Source organism: Mobula hypostoma, chromosome 1 (genome assembly GCF_963921235.1).
Source record: "Mobula hypostoma chromosome 1, sMobHyp1.1, whole genome shotgun sequence".
Lineage (NCBI taxonomy): Eukaryota > Metazoa > Chordata > Chondrichthyes > Myliobatiformes > Myliobatidae > Mobula > Mobula hypostoma.
Window position 1 is genome coordinate 77513557 of NC_086097.1, and position 18129 is coordinate 77531685.

The following is an 18129-nucleotide window of genomic DNA, read 5'->3' on the forward strand; positions in this document are numbered from 1 at the left end:
ATCCCAACAGTTGGTTTTATATCCACAATCAGTAGCAGAGCTCCCGAAAAATTTGCTTAATTATTATGGAACAGGGGATCATAAATCTGCAACCTGGAATCTGGCTCCAGAGAGTAAATTGCATGGAATAAGGCCAATTCTACAGCTGTCTGCTTGGTCCCAGAGCCAATGAAAATTTTAGGTCTGGCCAAAATTATCTCGTTGGCTCCAGTTTTCTCACCTTGAGTTACGTTCTGGAAGGTATCTGAAACATTGGCTCTGATTGCAAAAGAAGGTAAGATATGCAGACAACCTTTTGATTCAATGCATTAACATGGGCAAAAGTAAGAATTAATAATGACCTTGAAGGTAAAAGGAGCAATGCATAAAATGTTATTTTCAGCCTCTCCTATATGATTTATAACAACTAGTTAATATAATGCCAAACTCCTAAAAATAGAAGTTACTGTGGAAAAGATTATCTTTTGGCATCTTAATAAAGTCATGATTATATTTAACCATAATCGCATGTTTTGAAATTAAGCCACAAGACCTTATTTTATCCTGTCAGATTTGTCAAAAGTAATGAAGATCCTGCAGAGACTGTATGAAAAAAAGACACAGGCAAATTCTGAAAACACTTTCTAAGCTATAAATGATTAAAATCTGATCTTTTAATGGATGAATATTGCAATTTATCATTTCCCTTTCAAAAATGTTGGTTTTAATTTATGTTACCTTGGTTACCTTAGAACATATGAATGAAAAGCAGAAGCAGACTTTTTGGAGCCCCAACTCACTTCAACCATTTAACAAATCAATAGCTTATTTGATGGTAATTTCAACTCCACATTTCCATCCACCTGTGGTAACTTTTCACTCCTTTACTTATCAATAATAGGTCCACCATAAGAATGTTCAAAGACTTTACTTCCACCAGCTTTAGAGGAAGGAGTTTCCAAAGACTTATAAACTTCTGAGAGAAAACATTTTGCCTCATCTCTGTTTTAAATGGTGTTTGCTTTATTTTAAAGTAGATACACCTAGCTTCAGATTCTCTCTCAAGAGGAATATCCACTTTACATCTGCATCTTCAGGATGCTGTATCCTTCAATCAAGTCATCTTTTACTTTTCTGAACTTTTGTCAGCACAGCTTGGATCTGCAAAACCTCATCTCATAAAACAATCTGTCCATCCCAGGTATTAGTCCGGCAAATCTTCTCTGAACTATTTCTATTGCAATTACATCTGTCCTTAAATTAGAAGATGATATTGTACGTAGTGCTCCAGATATGGCCCCACCAATGCTTATATAACCAGTGTAGATATTCAATATTCACAATAATCATTATATTGGTTTCCCTATTGGTTGTGCTTGTGCACTGATCTTACATGAATAAGCACTTGGACACCAGATCACTTTGCATCTCAAACCCCTGGAATGGATGGTTTTACCTCCTGCTTTATCTCATGCCTGCTGCGTTCACCAGCAACTTTGATTTGTGTTGCTTATCTCATGCTGTTTTCTTTTCTGCACCTTTCTGATCAATACTTCTTTCAAACTTAGTCTCACTTGTTCAGCTGAGAAGGCGGTCAACACGTGAACTGGGCTTCTGGGTAAGGTAGACATGTTGGCCTACTGAGTTCCTTCAGCATTTTGAGTGTGTTATTTTGGATTTCTGGCATCTGCAGATTTTCTGTATCTGGGTAAAGTGGTAGAAGATGGAATAAACTGAAAACACTTTAGAAGTAGCAGAGATAGGAGTTATTCCAGATGGACGAGGGGCTAAAAGATAACTTTTATTCAGCAGGACATTCTGATTATTTGATTTATTGTCACTGATAATCTGGTGCAAAGAATATTTTACATTCTAGTGACACCTCCAAAGGTACAACGTTTTTCAGGAAATCACTTCCTGTTCTTTTTCAGAATATCTTTTATTTCTGTTCCTCTCATCACTTCACTGATATATGGAAACAATTCCTGATAGTTTAATGAATGGGATTACCAATGCTGCTCTCTACCACAAACAATCCAACCATTGTCAGCAGTGTGTTCTGAAAGTCTATCATTAGTTAATTCTCATGATGTTAGAAGTATCTTTTACATGTCCTTTCTTGTACACTTTCCCCTAATTTTCTCTGGTAACCGGCTATCAAGCTAAACATTAACTCTGATTTTCTCTCCATAGATTCTGTCTAACACACTGAATACTTCCCGTATCTTCTTTTTTTCATTACTCTTTATGCTAAAGTGGCTTGCCTCCTTGTCTTTTGTGAATATGTACCTGGACACCAAATCCTTTTGCATCTCAGATTTCTAGAAAATAGCTTAAACTGAACTTTAAGTGTCCAGCCATGAACAAATGGATACTTCGCCTTAGGTTCTAAGGGACAGCTTGCAGGACTCAATATAGTATTCACCACGTTTATTCTTTATATCTGTCTATATCAGAACTGTCTGTTTCTGTCTGTCACCATTTTAGCTCAATGATTGTGGAATTCTACGGCAGACCACAAATTAAACTCAAAACCTCCTCAGTGTGATCTGGGTCACAGGTCAATCGTCCACTCCATCAGTCTACATGCATTCTTAGTGTTCCAAGGGCCTCACGTGTGAGATGCAAACTGAAGTTAGGAACTGTATGATGAAAATGGAGCCTTTGCTGTCTGGTAGATCCTGGGCTGAGTTAACATATGGTGCACTGCAGAAGAAATTGGAATCACATTCTCCAAGTACTGTCTCACAACAGATATGTTTTGCAGTAGATCTTGGGGTTCATTTTCAATGTCTGCAGTGTGATGTGGGTGTAATTGTGAAATCTTATACCAGTGGAAACTTACACTGTCTGTGAAACTCTCTCCTCTACAATCACTCTGAGCACCGGTGCCCCACAAGGCTGTGTACTCAGCCCCCTGCTGTACTCACTGTACACCCATGATTGTGTAGCCAAGTTTCCATCAAACTCAACATATAAGTTTGCTGATGACACCACAATTGTACGCCGTATCTCAGGTAATGATGAGTTTGAGTACAGAGAGGAAATTAAGAACTTGGTGGCATGGTGCAAAGAAAATAACCTATCCCTCAACATCAGCAAGACGAAGGAATTGGTTGTTCACTTCAGAAGGAGTAGCGGACCACACGACCCAATTTACATCGGTGATGCGCAAGTGGAACAGGTCAAAAGCTTTAAGTTCCTCAGGGTCAGTATCACAAATGACCTGACTTAGTCCATCCAAGCAGAGTCCACTTCCAAAAAGGCCCACCAGCACCTTTACTTCCTGAGAAAGCTAAAGAAACTTGGCCTGTCCCCTAAAACCCGCACTAATTTTTATAGATGCACCGTAGAAAGCATTCTTCTAGGGTACATCACAACCTGGTATGGAAGTTGTCCTGTCCAAGACCAGAAGAAGCTACAGAAGATCGTGAACACAGCCTAGCACATCACACAAACCAATCTTCCATCCTTGGGCTCACTTTACACCGCACGCTGTCGGAGCAGTGCTGCCAGGATAATCAAGGACATGACCCACCCAGCCAACATACTTTTTGTCCCTCTTCCCTCCAGGAGAAGGCTCAGGAGCTTGAAGACTCGTGTGGCCAGATTTGGGAACAGCTTCTTTCCAACTGTGATAAGACTGCTGAACGGATCCTGACCCGGATCTGGGATGTACCCTCCAAATATCTGGACCTGCTTCTCGGTTTTTTTGCGTTACCTTACGTTCCTTTTTCTATTTTCTATTTATGATTTATAATTTAAACTTTTAGTATTTACTATCAGTTTGTACTCCAGGGAGCGTGAAACGCAGAATCAAATATCGCTGTGATGACTGTATGGTCTAGTATCAATTCTTTGGTGACAATAAAGTAAAGTGAAGTAAAGTAAAGTAAAAAAACTGCATGCCAACACTGCCTGACAGTTTGTGTTGTAGAAGCCTCTGATAATATACACGGCTGGTACCATACCCACCTGCAATCACCCACCCCTGTCTGCCATCTTATGATTGTTTGAACTTGTTTTGAGAGTTTAAGAAAGAAGGAGATGGATAAAGGAAGAAACTTGAAGCTATTTATTTAAATTTGCTCACTGGCCTCTCCCAGCAATAATGTGAAAGGCTTTTTGGATCGTTGTTGCAGGAACAGAAAATACTGAAATACCCAATCTCCCTGACCTCCTGAGTAGCCCTAGGGTTGTCATTTTTCCTTCTGGATTTTCAGTATCTACATTTCCTTTACTTTCTGTTTGTTGTGTTCACTGTTCACTGGAAGAATGGAGCATGTTACAGGAAGAAGTGGAAATGTGGAGGCAAATGTCAGAGGATATAGCTTTGCTGTTTACAAATGTGGAAAAATAACTTGAAGATTTTTTTTGGTAACTCAAGGTCTGGACTTGTTATTGTCTGGACTGCAACCTTTCAGATTTCACTGTGTGCAACTTTTGATAGTGATCAATTCACTGTTATGAAATTGGAGTGTGCCTGTAACGACATGAAGGAGATCGTGTGATTTGAGCTGCATCCATCATCCTCATTGTTTCCTGTCCTGGGATGAATTTGCTATGAAATATTTCTATTTATCTGGTCTAGAATCCAGTTTTTCAATTTTTGGTTTGTGGCAAACAGTAAATCACTGCATTCTTCCGAGCTATGTTCTTTCCGAAGGAACGAGAGTTTGACCACACTCGCCACAGTTATCAGGTTCTGTGTTCTTTGTGTTCAGAATTGGAACATTTTTATGAATCTCTATTCCTTCATAAAAACTCTCCACATTTCAGCACAGTCACTACTGCAAAGCCAAATGTGGTGGGCTGCTGTCCTTCCGTTTTCAGCCCTCTCTGTGTTTTCTATCCATAATTATTACTCTCACAAACTTTGACACATCTTGTTATCCCCAACTCCACCTCCATAAGTATGTAAATATAAACCAAATTCCAATAACCCAAATTTAATGAGTTTCAAATCATTGAAATCTGATGATGTACAGTCAATTACGTTTAAGGATTACTACTCTGTAAACTACTGACACAGTTCGACAAAGAAAGGAACTAGACTGAGAATATTACATAATGGAGAAGATTTGAAGTTGATTTGAGTGACATGAATCTTAATGAGCACCTACTACAGTGTTTTCCTAGGTGGTATCTATTACAAGGCAGAATAATGACAGGGCAATGACAATTACAATAATATATTTCATAAACAGTGGTAATGCACTAAATGAGCTCTCTTACTACATACAACTGGATTATTCTTGCTTTTATTAAGCATATAATGATAAATATTATTGTCTGTAATTAAGCACACACTTAATAACTTCAATTTGGAGCTTTAACCCCAAAGGCTATGCACATTAACAGGGAGACGTTGACTTATTTTACTGATATATTGTTACCAATGGCCATATGTCAGCAATTAAGGTTCCCTTTTTTGTGCTTATGCACAAATAACTACCCTTTGTAGATACAAACTATCACAAAACTGTGGCCAAGATGTCCAAGTTATAACTTTCAAGATGGTGTTTCATCTTCTTGCCTGGATATTTCTTGATTCTGTCTCTGTTGCAGGGATGAACACACCACTGCTGGGATCAGTCCCAATTGTGAAGTTGCTGCTTAAATGAATATAAAGATAAAGCAATGACCATGCGGTTTGATTAAGTCTTTACAAACACCACAGCATGCCATGAAGCCTAATAACTCCAGACACTGTGTAATTAAGCACAATGGAAGTGCAGCTTATTAATAAACATCTTCTGATTTCATTTATGCTAATTTTTAAACTGTTATTTAAGTACATCCTATCAAAATATGTCAACGTTTGTTTTTGATGGTCAGTTGATGAATTTCACAGAGCTGTTAATTTTTGATACAATCCTAGTAGGTGTGCAGTAGAAGAGATAAATCCTATATTCCCATTCACTAAATGCAAGCCACAACAAAGCCATTCTCACATTCCACACTCATTCTTTATGATCTACTTAAAATCGTTCTCTACTTAAGCACTATTAAGACACTTTATGGATTTGGTCAAATGGAAACCTGTATTCCATGGCATTTATGTAATGGATAAATGTTACATGATGTGAACTAGGACCTGTGGACAGCTGGGTGGCAGAGCTAGTAGAGCCAGTACCTTGCAGTGCTGGACACCTAGGTTCAATTCCAGCCCAGGGAGCTGTCTGAGTGGAGTATGAATATTTCTGCTGTGTTCATGTGGGTTTCTTCCAAGTGCTCCAGTTTCCTTAACGTCACAAGGATACCAGGTCATTGTAAATTGCCTCTAACATGTAACTGAGTGATACGATCAGAGCAGAGTTGATAACATTGTGTTAGAATAAAATGGAAATAATGTTGCAATTGGTTGGTGATAGTTGGTGTGGATTTGATGGACTGAAGAGCCTGCTTTGATTCTCTATTTCTCCAAAACTCGATGTCATAACACGACTAATTGTCTGATTCACATGTGGTTCTGACTGGAGGCCATTTAAAGCATGAACTCGGTTTTCTGGTACACAAATGCTGCCTGACCCATAGTGAAGTTCAAATGCTTTTGGGTTGAACACTCACAGTGTGTAAACTGACAAACTCATTTCATAGTGTGAACATGATAAAAGTTAGCATTTCAAATGCTACGATGCTGCAGACACTCACTGTATTAACACGTGGCTTTGTTTTCTTTTATTGAGCAGACCATTATCTTAGCAATAAACCATCAGTGTATAATATTGGTAAAAAAATTAAAACATTTTGGACATTCTTTGTGAATATTAAACCATGATTTAAGAGTTAACAAGAGTGACAATGAATTTGCAGTGCCTGTATCCTGATCAGTATTTTAATTTCTATTGGAGAAGAACTCCACTGCAGTTGGTTTCCTCTCAATGTTGCAGGGTCATGTTTTACTGTAAACATTTAGTAACAGAGGAGGAGAGTTGGTCAAGGAAACGTTTTGCCATGATTTATATAGGGAGGGGGTCTCCAAAATGGAAGGCACACAGCACACATTAAAAACTAAGATAGAGACACATTTATAAGAAGCGAAGTCATTAGAGCCAGCATAAGGCAATAATTCAATGCCCAGGTTCAGTGATGTTCATGAAATGCTCAAGTTACACTCAAGTAGTCTATGATGTCTGAAGTTAAAATGAATAATTGCCTTGTAATGTACTAAAGCTTTTACTTGTATTGATATATTATGTGATAAAATCAAAGCATTTTGGGCAAGAATCAACGATGGCATCAAACACCACTTCATTGAGGTTAACAATTAGAATAGGAGCGATTTTAATGCTATCGTTGAACACCTGGACCCATCAACCTGACAGCTTTGGCACGAGCACATGGCAAACAATCTGCGAACATAGGCTTCACTATTAATTTTGTTTTAGTAACGCAGCAGAGTTATATTTCATTTTATTGCTCTTCTTGAGTGGAAGTTTGGAACCCTTTTGATTTAGCTAAATTACTGTCAAGGAACTTGTTGTTGAAGAAGGTCTTTTGTTAAGGTTCTGGCCCAGCTGCAGTGACAACATTTCATGAGTTCCAGCACCAGCCTCAGGGACAGTTATATTCCCTTAACTGTCAGGTTCTTGAACCAAAGGGGATAACGTCACTCAACATCACTTGGCCCCATTACTGAAATGTTTCCACAACCTATGCACTCACTTTCAAGGACTCTTCATTTCACGTTCTCTATATTTATTACTCTATTTATTTATTCTTTCCTTTTGTATTTGTACAGCTTGTTATCACTTGCACACTGGTCGAACACCCAGGTTGGTATGGTCGTTCATTGATTCTATTATAGATTTATTGAGTATGTTTGCAAGAAAATGAGTCTCAGAGTTGTGTACGGTGAGTCTGTGCATTTTGATAATAAATTTACTTAGAACTTTTGAGCATCACCAAGAGAGGCTCTACAGCTGCAAGGTGAGTGTGTCAGCAGTATCTTGGAAGACATGACAACTAAGTCCTCTGCCAGCCTCCTCCTATTTGCATTTTCACCTGGACTGATGGAATGGTTTTCAGAGTCAGGGGAAAATACAGCACAGAAAAAGGCCATTTGGCCCATCTAATCTGTGCCAAACTATTTAAACATCCTACTCCCATTCATTCGCACTGGAATCAAAGCCTTACATACCCCTACCATCTCTGTAAGTATCTAAACTTCTTTTAAACGTTGAAATCAAGCTCACATGCACCACTTGCACTGGCAGCTTGTTCCACACTCTCGTGACCCTCTAAGTGAAGAAGTTTCCCCTCATATTCCCTTAAACTTTTTACCTCTCACCCTTAACCCATGACCCCTCATTGTAGTTCTACTCAACCTCAGTGGAACAAGTCTACTTGTATTTACCCTATCAATGCTCCTCATATTTTTATATACCTCTGTCAAATCACCCCTCAATCTTCTATGTTCCAAGGTATAAAGTCCTAACCTATTTAATCTTTCTTTATAACTCAGGTCCTCCAGTCTCAGCAATATCCTTGTAAACTTTCTCTGTACTCTTTCAAACTTATTTACATCTATCCTGTAGTGAAAACCTGGCAGCTTTCTCCTGACTACACCGCAATTCCAAAAGTTAGCTATTAGGCTCCAAGTTCAGCTGAGGTTAACCAAGAAACCGATAGTTCAGATCCAGGGTATTGCTAGAATTTCATGGACTCCAATTAGTGCAGGAAAAGCTGAAAATTACTTGTTTATAGTTTACACTTTTACTTTTTCATATCACTTTCCAAATCAATGGTTAATACATAACTTTCACTAGAATTGTTCAATCATCTTGTCTGGTACATTGTAAAATGTCCTTCTGAAACCTTCCTCAGAGCTTTGCATAACAGATTTACTCAGCATGGCCTCTTATCCCAAGCTTCAACTGAATGTGAAGCTGTTGAGTTAGACTGCTGGGGGAAAATAAGTCAAGTTAAGCCAATTGACAGAAGTACACTCACATTTCACCGAAAACCTAACCTGAACTCCAATGCTGGCACATTTTTATAACAAAGCTTCTCCAGCTTGGCTACCAACGTTGGTGATTGAGAACAAGGCTATATACTTAACCACAACAACATTTCATCTATTATGCTGTCAGCTTGGATACTAAATATTAATTGCAGGGCTAACTCCTACCACTGCCTAAATGGGATTCAATTTCTCACCTCTGATGGTGATAGTTCAGTTTAATTACTCACAGATGTTCACATTAGCAATTCTGAAGTAATTCATACAGCTCTTAAAGGAACAGTTGACTTAAACCTTATTTTGAGTGGCAGAGTTGACAAAACTGGATATTGATACCTTTGCAGTTTCAGAGCAATTAAACTTCTTTTAGCAATGCAAAATAGTTCTGCAAAATTTCTGAGTTATAAGGAAAGATTAAATAGATTAGGACTATACCTTGGAACATAGAAGATTGAGGGATGATTTGACAGAGGTATACAAAAATATGAGGGGCATTGATAGGGTAAACACAAGTAGGGTAAATACAAATAATATCCCATTAATAAACTGAAGAAATGCTGGACTTTGAAATGAATTCTCTTCAGTTTAATGTATATAAAATGTGAGACGATTCATCCAATCTGGTCAATCCCAATAATGATGCTCAAATGACACAAGCAGGTTAAATGAGCCTGCCTTCAGTTGACTACTATTTTTCCCCTTGAGATAAATTTGGGAGATGTGTGTCAAGGTTGTGGATCCTTTGAAAGGTTTTATGTGAAGGATGTGGATAGATGCTGTGGGTTTGCTGAAGGATTGTTTAGGGTAACAGTTCTCAATGTGAAGCATGGTGGATGGTACGGCTGCAATTCAGCTGGGACTTGACTTTTCTCTTTTTTTTCGCTTTGTGGTATGAGTTAGAGGCCACATATTTTCCGGCTCATTCTCAAATGGTTCAAGGTAGACCAAGTTTTCCAAGGAAAGCTATTACCTGGATTTTCCGCACTTGGATGTATTCACAAGAGGGTCAGTCAAGAGCAAGGAGATGCAACTACAAAATAAAGGGTGCTCATTTAAAACTGAAGTGTGCAGAAATGTTTCCTCCAAGGGTGGCAGAGGCCAGATCATTGGATATATTTAAAGACAGGGATAGATAGATATTCAAAAGGTCAAGGCATTGAGAGTTATGGGAATTGGCACAGAAGAAAAGCTGAGGCTTGCATAGGTTAACTATAAACACATTGAATAGAAGGCACAGTTAAAGAGGTTGAGTAGTCCATGCTTGCTTCTATTTTCTTGTGGATACCATACTTAATCACAATTTGTAATCTTGACTTTTATTGAAGAGTTGTGATTTTTTTACAGGGGCACAGGAGTTCAGAGGATATTGACTGTGTTCCAAAGCAGTCTATAGGATTTAGGTTACTTTTATTGGGGATCTGTAGCCCTCTGTTGCTGGGAGTGCTGCAGTTGCTGCTCACTGATTGAAGTTTTCAGGAAAGGTTTATTTTTGGTGGCTGCTAGAGGATCACGGATCCAGGATCAGCTTTATTCGCCGTATATATTTGCTTGCATGAGGAATTTGCTGTGGTGTGTTGGTCAGGGCACAACATGCAACAAGAAACAATAATATTCAGCAATTGTAAAGAATAAATAACTATATACAAATACAGTTAAATGTTCAGATACAGTTATGGAATAAAATATGCATAAATACATAAATACCAGCATGTAAGCAACAGGATAGAAAGTAGTTTAAAGTGTTTACAGTGCAGTGATGGGTAATAGACAGAGGGGATGGGGATGGGGATGGGGGTGGGGGTAACTAGAATAGAATCACAGGGTACTGGGATGGTTTTCACAACACATGATACCGCAAATGAAAATGGTAGCATCCATGCCAGCCTGTTCAGTGTTCCCTGTTTCACACCTGAACTAGTTAATCCTCTTCTTCTGGTGAATAATAACTATGATCAGAAGTTCACTGATGTCATTGCGATGTGCCCTGCTCTTCTGAAATGGAGCAAAATTAGATTAAATAAAATTGAATTTAAAGTAATTTCTGCCAAAACACACCAGGATCACTTGTCAACTAGAGACAGTTCCTCACACCAATCATAGTTCTGTGCAACACAGCTGATTAACCCTGGGTTTGTGTGATCACCCTTACCTTATCTACTGAGAATTCTGAGAAGAATGTGCCTATGGTGGAATCAAAGCTGGAGACATGTTCAACCTAGGGGTGGAGGTGGAATATGGGAATGTGGTTGGTTTTGTAGGTAGAAAAGGAGTTTTAAACTGGGGTAAAAGATCATAGAATCTCAGATATATGGGCACATTTCACAATAAGACATCTGGGCTCTTTAGCGTCATTTTGATTGATTCTGCTGGAAATGTTTAGGTTTGTTGGGTGTAAATCATGCAGAAATGTCAAGGCAAAATGTTTTAAATGCACTTATGTGAAACATTAGGATGAAGGCCTGCTTCCTTGATTCCACACATGGAGAACTATTCATGGTGATTCCTTAGGGACTGAGAAAGTGTTTCAGACACTGAGGAATGAAGACTATGGCTGAGTCACTTTGGGTCTTTGTCCACATTTCTCAGTCACTGAATCAAGAGTGATGAGGTTGCTAGGCAGTCTGTCCTTAAATCCAGGGATTACTGAAACAGTGACAGAATATACAATATACTTATGAGCCAGATAGAACAGTGGCACAGAGACATGACTAATCTCTTGCATACTTCTTCTTTATTTGGCTCTGTGGGTTCTGAGTTGCGTAAAGCAAAGCAACCCAGTCTCATATTCCAATTATTATTGCTCATTTCCGGCTTGAATTGTGCCAATCCAGAAATTTGACCCCGGTGCACCTGACCTAATTTTTCTGCCACTCATTCATAAGATAGCGTTATTCCCTGTGCCCGCTGGACTCCCCACCCCCATCCCTCCATACCTAGTGACTTCACTCTGAACCCACCCTGATTCTTCCAATCAAGCTCCCAATCTCTCAGATTAAGCACTCAAATCACCAATTGTTCTCCTATCCTCCCGATCTGACTTCCTAAACCCAAATCCCAATCAAGCTACTGATCTCCACATCAAACACGGAAACCAACAATTTCCACCCCACCCCCTATATTCAATTTATCAAGGGTGATGATGGAGGCCCTGACTTCCATGCTACACCCTCGCCACGTACCCAATTTTTGCCTTCACTATTAATCACCATCTAACAGCTCCACCTTAACATGGAAACTTATTTAATGCTCAATAGTTTCAAACCCATCAAACCTCCTGGATCAGGGTACCATATTCTTAAGTGTAAAATCATGGACTGGCCTATTAGGAGAGGCCTCACGTCCTGTGGAAGTTTGCAGAAGTTTTCCATTCAAATTTCTAGGCCATGATTTTGAAACATAATGCGTTATTCAGATTTCAATTTCATTAATTTTGAGGAATGCAATTTGCAAAGTATTGACTCTTACTTATGTAGCAAGACACTGTCTTTAGTCCTTCAAACACATCTATTCTCAGCATTCCCAAAATGCATTTCTAATAATACAGATTCTGATTAAATGACTCCAGATTGTTCCCAAAAAAGATGCAATGATTAGTATCTGCACCCAATATATCCAATCCCACTATATAATTAATAACACAAAATCTTTTTGATTGAATGCCAGTCATTAATCATTATGTTGGAGATATGGATTGCTGTTATTCAACTTTCCAGACAGATCCACAGCTGCAGCTCCTTCAGTTAATACCAATAAAAATCCACGGCCAAATTTAACATCCACACTTTTCAAATACAGTTAGTCACTGTAAAAAGGTTAGAAGTATTGTGCCTCCCGTGACTATAAATCATGAAGTCTTCAGTTTAACAGTCTGGAACCAATCATCATCAGATATAAATTCCAAAAAGTGTTTGCACTTGGTCCTTTGAAAGCCAAGAATCTCCACACTCAGCATTGGGCACCACAATGAGTGATGCGACGTGAGATATTCATTTTTTAAATTGTGAATTGTAAGTCAGTCCATTTTATTGACTCTTTTTCCCCTCAATACAAGCAAGAGATGTAGGCTGAAGCATCAATGGTATTGGGGAAAGAGCACCAGATTATCGAGTTCACTGCTTAGCTTTTTGCTGACTATTAAATGCCGCGATTGGTGGAAATGTGTTTTCCTGGTATCCTGACCAACAAGACCAACAGCTTATTTATTTTGTTGTTCTTTGTGGGGATTTTATATACATAATATTAATGTAATTTAATATTAAATATTAATTAAACACTATGTGATGGATAGTCACTGTGCATGGTCAGGAGGATAAACTCAGCTTTTTAGCCCAGCAGAAGCAACTGTAATGCTCTGAGAGGTGGTTTCAATAAGTGCTGAGCAAAGGGGTTTAAATACTTTTGAACTGCTGACATATCAGTCTTTGAATTGCTAGTTTTTCATGCTTTATAATTTCCTCTGGTTTTTGGGTTCGACCCTTTTGTGGAAAAGGAGCATGTGATGTACAAACAAAAATTCTCAGTTAAATTGATCAAAATCTCTGGTTGTAATACTCATTTACAGTATGTGAACAAAGGGCTAGGGGCTGAATACTTTTTAAAGGCCCTGTAATATTAAATTGTCACATGCAAGTAAGGTTGGCACTAGATGACTGGCAAAAAAAAAACATGAATATTAGACGGCCGTAAGGTTGAAGAGGGGTTACAGAGATGAAGATGTAGAGTCTACTCCTCAGTCTTTACTTGAGAGGGATCTCCTCCCAAAGCTTTCATTTTTGTGCCAAATGACATAGTCATCTGCAACACATGGATATGGTTTTGGAACTGGAAATTGGAATTCCAGTTCCAAAATTCGTCAGAATTGTGCTTGTGGTTGGAAATTCTTTGTAGAATTATAATCCTTGTTAGAATTATTCCTCAAAATAAATGAGTGCCATTTAAAGTAATGTGTTTAATCTGTTTCATTAATTGGAAGTATCTCCTTGGTTGGGAGGGGGTCCCACCATTCAAAATAGTGATTATTGACAGCTAAACTCCTTCAGAAAAGAGATTAAAGTGGTTAAGTAAATTCATCTTTGCATTATAGTGATATAATATAATCTCGCTAAAGTAAGGGTATCAAGGGACACCTACAAAACTTTAAATCTTGGCTTAAATTTAGGACTCTAACATGGTTATATTCAAGATCATCACAACCAATATACATGTTTTCCTTTACTCTCTATCCAACACATTTAGTTTGCGTGCCAGAGCAAGTTTTAATATCAGCAGTTGCATCTGTGAGTCAGAACATATAGGACTTATACCCTGCCCCAGGCAATACTGGCAAGAGTTGATAGGAGCTGTGGCTGATACTGAGCAAGTACTTCATGCCCAGTTGATGTAGGTAGCCTCATACTCATCAGATGGATAATGGGATCCCTTAAAACCCTCCCACAAAGCCGGACTATGAACCCATCAAGCAGGACTACTAATCCTTACTGGGTTAGGAAGTTTGCAAATGACACAAAGGGTGCTGATGTTGTAGATAGTGTAGAAGGTTGTCGAGTGTTACTACAGGACATTGATAGGGTGCAGACCTGGGCTGAGAAGTGGCAGATGGAGTTTAACCTGGAAAAGTGTGAAGTGCTTCACTTTGGAAGGTCAAATTTGAAGGCAGAATACAGGGTTAAGAGCAGGATTCTTAGCCATGTGGAGGAACAGAGGGATCTTGAGGTCCACATTCACAGATCCCTCAAAGTTGCCGTGTACATCTTCCTTCAGTTAGTCCTGATGAAGGGTCTCGGCCTGAAACGTCGACTGCACCTCTTCCTATAGATGCTGCTTGGCCTGCTGCGTTCACCAGCAACTTTGATGTATGTTGCTTGAATTTCCAGCATCTGCAGAATTCCTGTTGTTTGTGTACATTGATATGGTTGTTAAGGAGGCATAAGGTGTATTGGCCTTCATTAGTCAGGGGATTGAGTTCAAAAGTCTTGAGGTAATATTGTAGCTTTATAAAACTCTGATTAGACCACACTTGAAATATTGTGTTTAGTTCTGGTCACCTCATTGTAGAGGGTGCAAAGGAGATTTATCAGGATGCTGCCTGGATTGGAGAGCATTCCTTATGAGGAATGATTGAGTCAGCTATAGCTTTTCTCTCTGGAGCAAAGGAGGATGTGAGGTGATTTGATAGATGTGTACAAGATGATAAGATGCATAGTGGATAGCCAGAGAGTTTTTCCCAGGGCCAGGGCAGAAATGGCTAATACAAAGGGACCATGATTTTAAGGTATGGTAACTGGAGGGATGATGTCAGGGGTATTTTTTTTAATGCAGAGAGTTGGGGTGTGGGATGCACTGCCAGGGGTAATGGTAGAGGAAGATACATTACGGACATTTAAGAGACTCTTAGGTACGTGGATGATAGAAAAATGGAGGGCTATGTGGAAGGGAAGGGTTAAGCCTGATTTATACTTCTGCATCAACTCAATGCCATAAGGACTGCATTGCTGGAATCCCTATGCAGAGCCGACGTGGATCCCTGCGCCAGAGTCTGACGCGCACCTCTCCCAAAATGTCACTGCGCGTCGCAGCAACGCAGACCGCAACAACTGTGATTGGTCCGCTTGGTAGCATCGCATTTCCTCCTACGCTGCAATAGCTTCCCATTGGGCGACTGAAGGGCAGGGAAGGAACTCTGGCTGCAATGCTTTCCATAAAGCTTTACAGACCTCCGACATTATGGAGGACACATTTTGCTTTTACGAAAAAAGTCGCTCGCTTTAAACTTGTTCATCCCGAGAAAGACTACCATGACCATGAAGCCTTGCGCGGGCAGGTGTGTGCGCATGCGCGACGTGCCCGAATTGCAGAGCAACGCAGACACACCAACGTACAAGTATAAATGCTCACAACGTGCGTTGGTCACTTGCGTAGGTTACGGCGTCGAGTTGACGCACAAGTATAAATCAGGCTTTAGATGGATCTTAGAGTAAGTTAAAGGTACGCATAACATTGTGGGCCGAAGGGTCTGTATTGCGCTATAATGTTCTATGTTCCATCATCCGTTGCAATGGAAGTCACAGCTGTGGAAGGAATTTGCATGCTGCAAGTAAACTGCTAGATGACCCTGCAAATCCTCTCACTATTTCACATGAATCACAAAGGGTTGAGTGTTAAGTACCAGCCACTCCTTGACTACCCAGCAAGCAAGGCAGCTCACCTTAAAGACATACACAGACATTACCATTACCTGCCTAAGGCTCCTGTCTGGCATCGGTTTTCTTCATGGATGGACTGTCCCATTCTAAGGAAGGAAACAGCATTGTAAACATTAGCTTACGGCTCAGGTTTAATCTTGTAAGAGAAATCCAAGATGAACACATTGTGCTTAGTGGTTCCTGAACAGACTGAGCTCTCAAAAAGCTGCTGAATAGATGCAGGTAGTAGGCAGATTATGAACTTTGCCAAATGTCAGATTTTGACATGTAAATTGTTGCTCACCACACAGAAGATCCTGTTCAACCAAGGACTGGTTTAAACCTGTACCTGAATATTTAACGTAAAAGCAACAGAAGCATATCAGCAGTAAATGAACCTGTCTCACCAAGGGCTTGATTTATAAGAACAACTCCTACATTGAGGAGATTGTGAGACCAGACGTGCACATAAATATTGCTCCACTACTTCAAAAGGTTGTGGGCATTGGGTTTCTTGTACATAACAGAATCGCTATGAAACTCTTTCCCAGAACTTGGACAGTGGTTTATTTTTCTTGGTGTATGACCCTAGGGATAAACATTCCAGGAACATGCTTTCTGACCACATGACATTGTGACCTGCATGCAGCTTTTTGCAGAAGAACTCCTGCCTGTGAGAGCCGCTGCTTCGATCCATGAAAGCAAATAGTTCTAAGGTGAGACAGATGGTTGCTACATAACTGATATGTACAATTGGTCTTTAAATTGAAAAGAGGTGGAAGGAATGTACAGGCAAATCCTTTGAACACTATTTTAAGAAACAAATCAAAGGAAATTGCACAGTAAGTAATATATACAGTATATTTAAATCACTAGGGGTGAGAGTGAACTCAGATAGGGCAAATTCAACATGTTTTCAAGGACAATAAAATTATGTACTGGATTCCAGTTAATTGGGACACATCAGGAGTAATGCAATTTCACCCAATTAAGCGGCTGCCCCAATTAGCTGAAGTTTCATGGAAATAATTAAAAAGGTATAAAACAAAACATAATACCAACTATGTAACAAGTTATGCATTTAAGTGAAACTCAGAACAAATTAGAACACTATCAATACTACTGCAGTACTACAACTCGGTATTAGTTCCTAATAGTTATTAAAGGAGGAATTCATCCAGTGTACCCTGCAGTTCTCTTGATTGAATGTAAATAAACAAAATCAGCACAGACACCCAGTGCAGATAATGAACTACAATGCTTTTGATGATAGCATCTTCCAAATCTTCACTTACATTGCAACATTCAAGATGATTGTCGATACCTTCAAATTTTTCGTAGCTCCTATGTAGTGAAATTGTTTTATCTCCACTCCCAACCGTTTCTGCATCTCCAAGCCAGAATGCTTGAAACTGTAGTGAGTAAAACAGTTTTGAATTTTGAATTGTCTCACTGTTTATTTTTCACCAATCAGTGACACAGCTTTTTGAACACAGACACACACAATTGACACTATTTAAAAGATTCTCCAACCCTTTACCTTTCCCATCCATCTGGCTTCACTATTATCTTCTAGCTAGTCCTCCTTCACCTCCCCCCACCTGCTTATTCTGGTGTCTCCTCTCTTTCTTTCCAGTCCTGAAGAAGATTCTTGGTCTGAAATGTCAACTGTTTATTCATTTCCACAGATGCTGCCAGACCTGCTGAGTTCCTTCAGCATTTTGTGTGTGTTGCTCTGGATTTCCAGCATCTGCAGAATCTCTTGTGTTTTCTATTTAAAAACTATTCACTGTCAGTACAGTGTAGTGTCTAACGGCCACACAAATATATGTGACTGATGCTTTGGCAAAAGTCTCCAATTATGTGGCATAGTGTCCCAAATAAGTGAAAGAATTCCTGGCTATTTTCCTGATTAGTTTTTGTTTTTTTTAAAGAGTTGTCCCAAATAAGCAGCTGCCCCAATTAACCAGTTCCCCAATAACCAGATTCTACTGTACATTAGAA

General features: G+C 39.3%; 1 long non-coding RNA gene across 1 annotated transcript; it reads right to left on the reverse strand.

Annotated features, from left to right (window-relative positions):
- Window positions 1–5482: 5482 nt before the first annotated feature.
- LOC134357853 (uncharacterized) lies at window positions 5483–16455 on the reverse strand. Its single transcript, XR_010020745.1, has 4 exons — window positions 16430–16455; window positions 16179–16232; window positions 10854–10936; window positions 5483–5591 (listed from the first exon to the last, which is right to left on the reverse strand). It is a non-coding gene; the product is annotated as an uncharacterized LOC134357853 (long non-coding RNA).
- Window positions 16456–18129: the final 1674 nt, after the last annotated feature.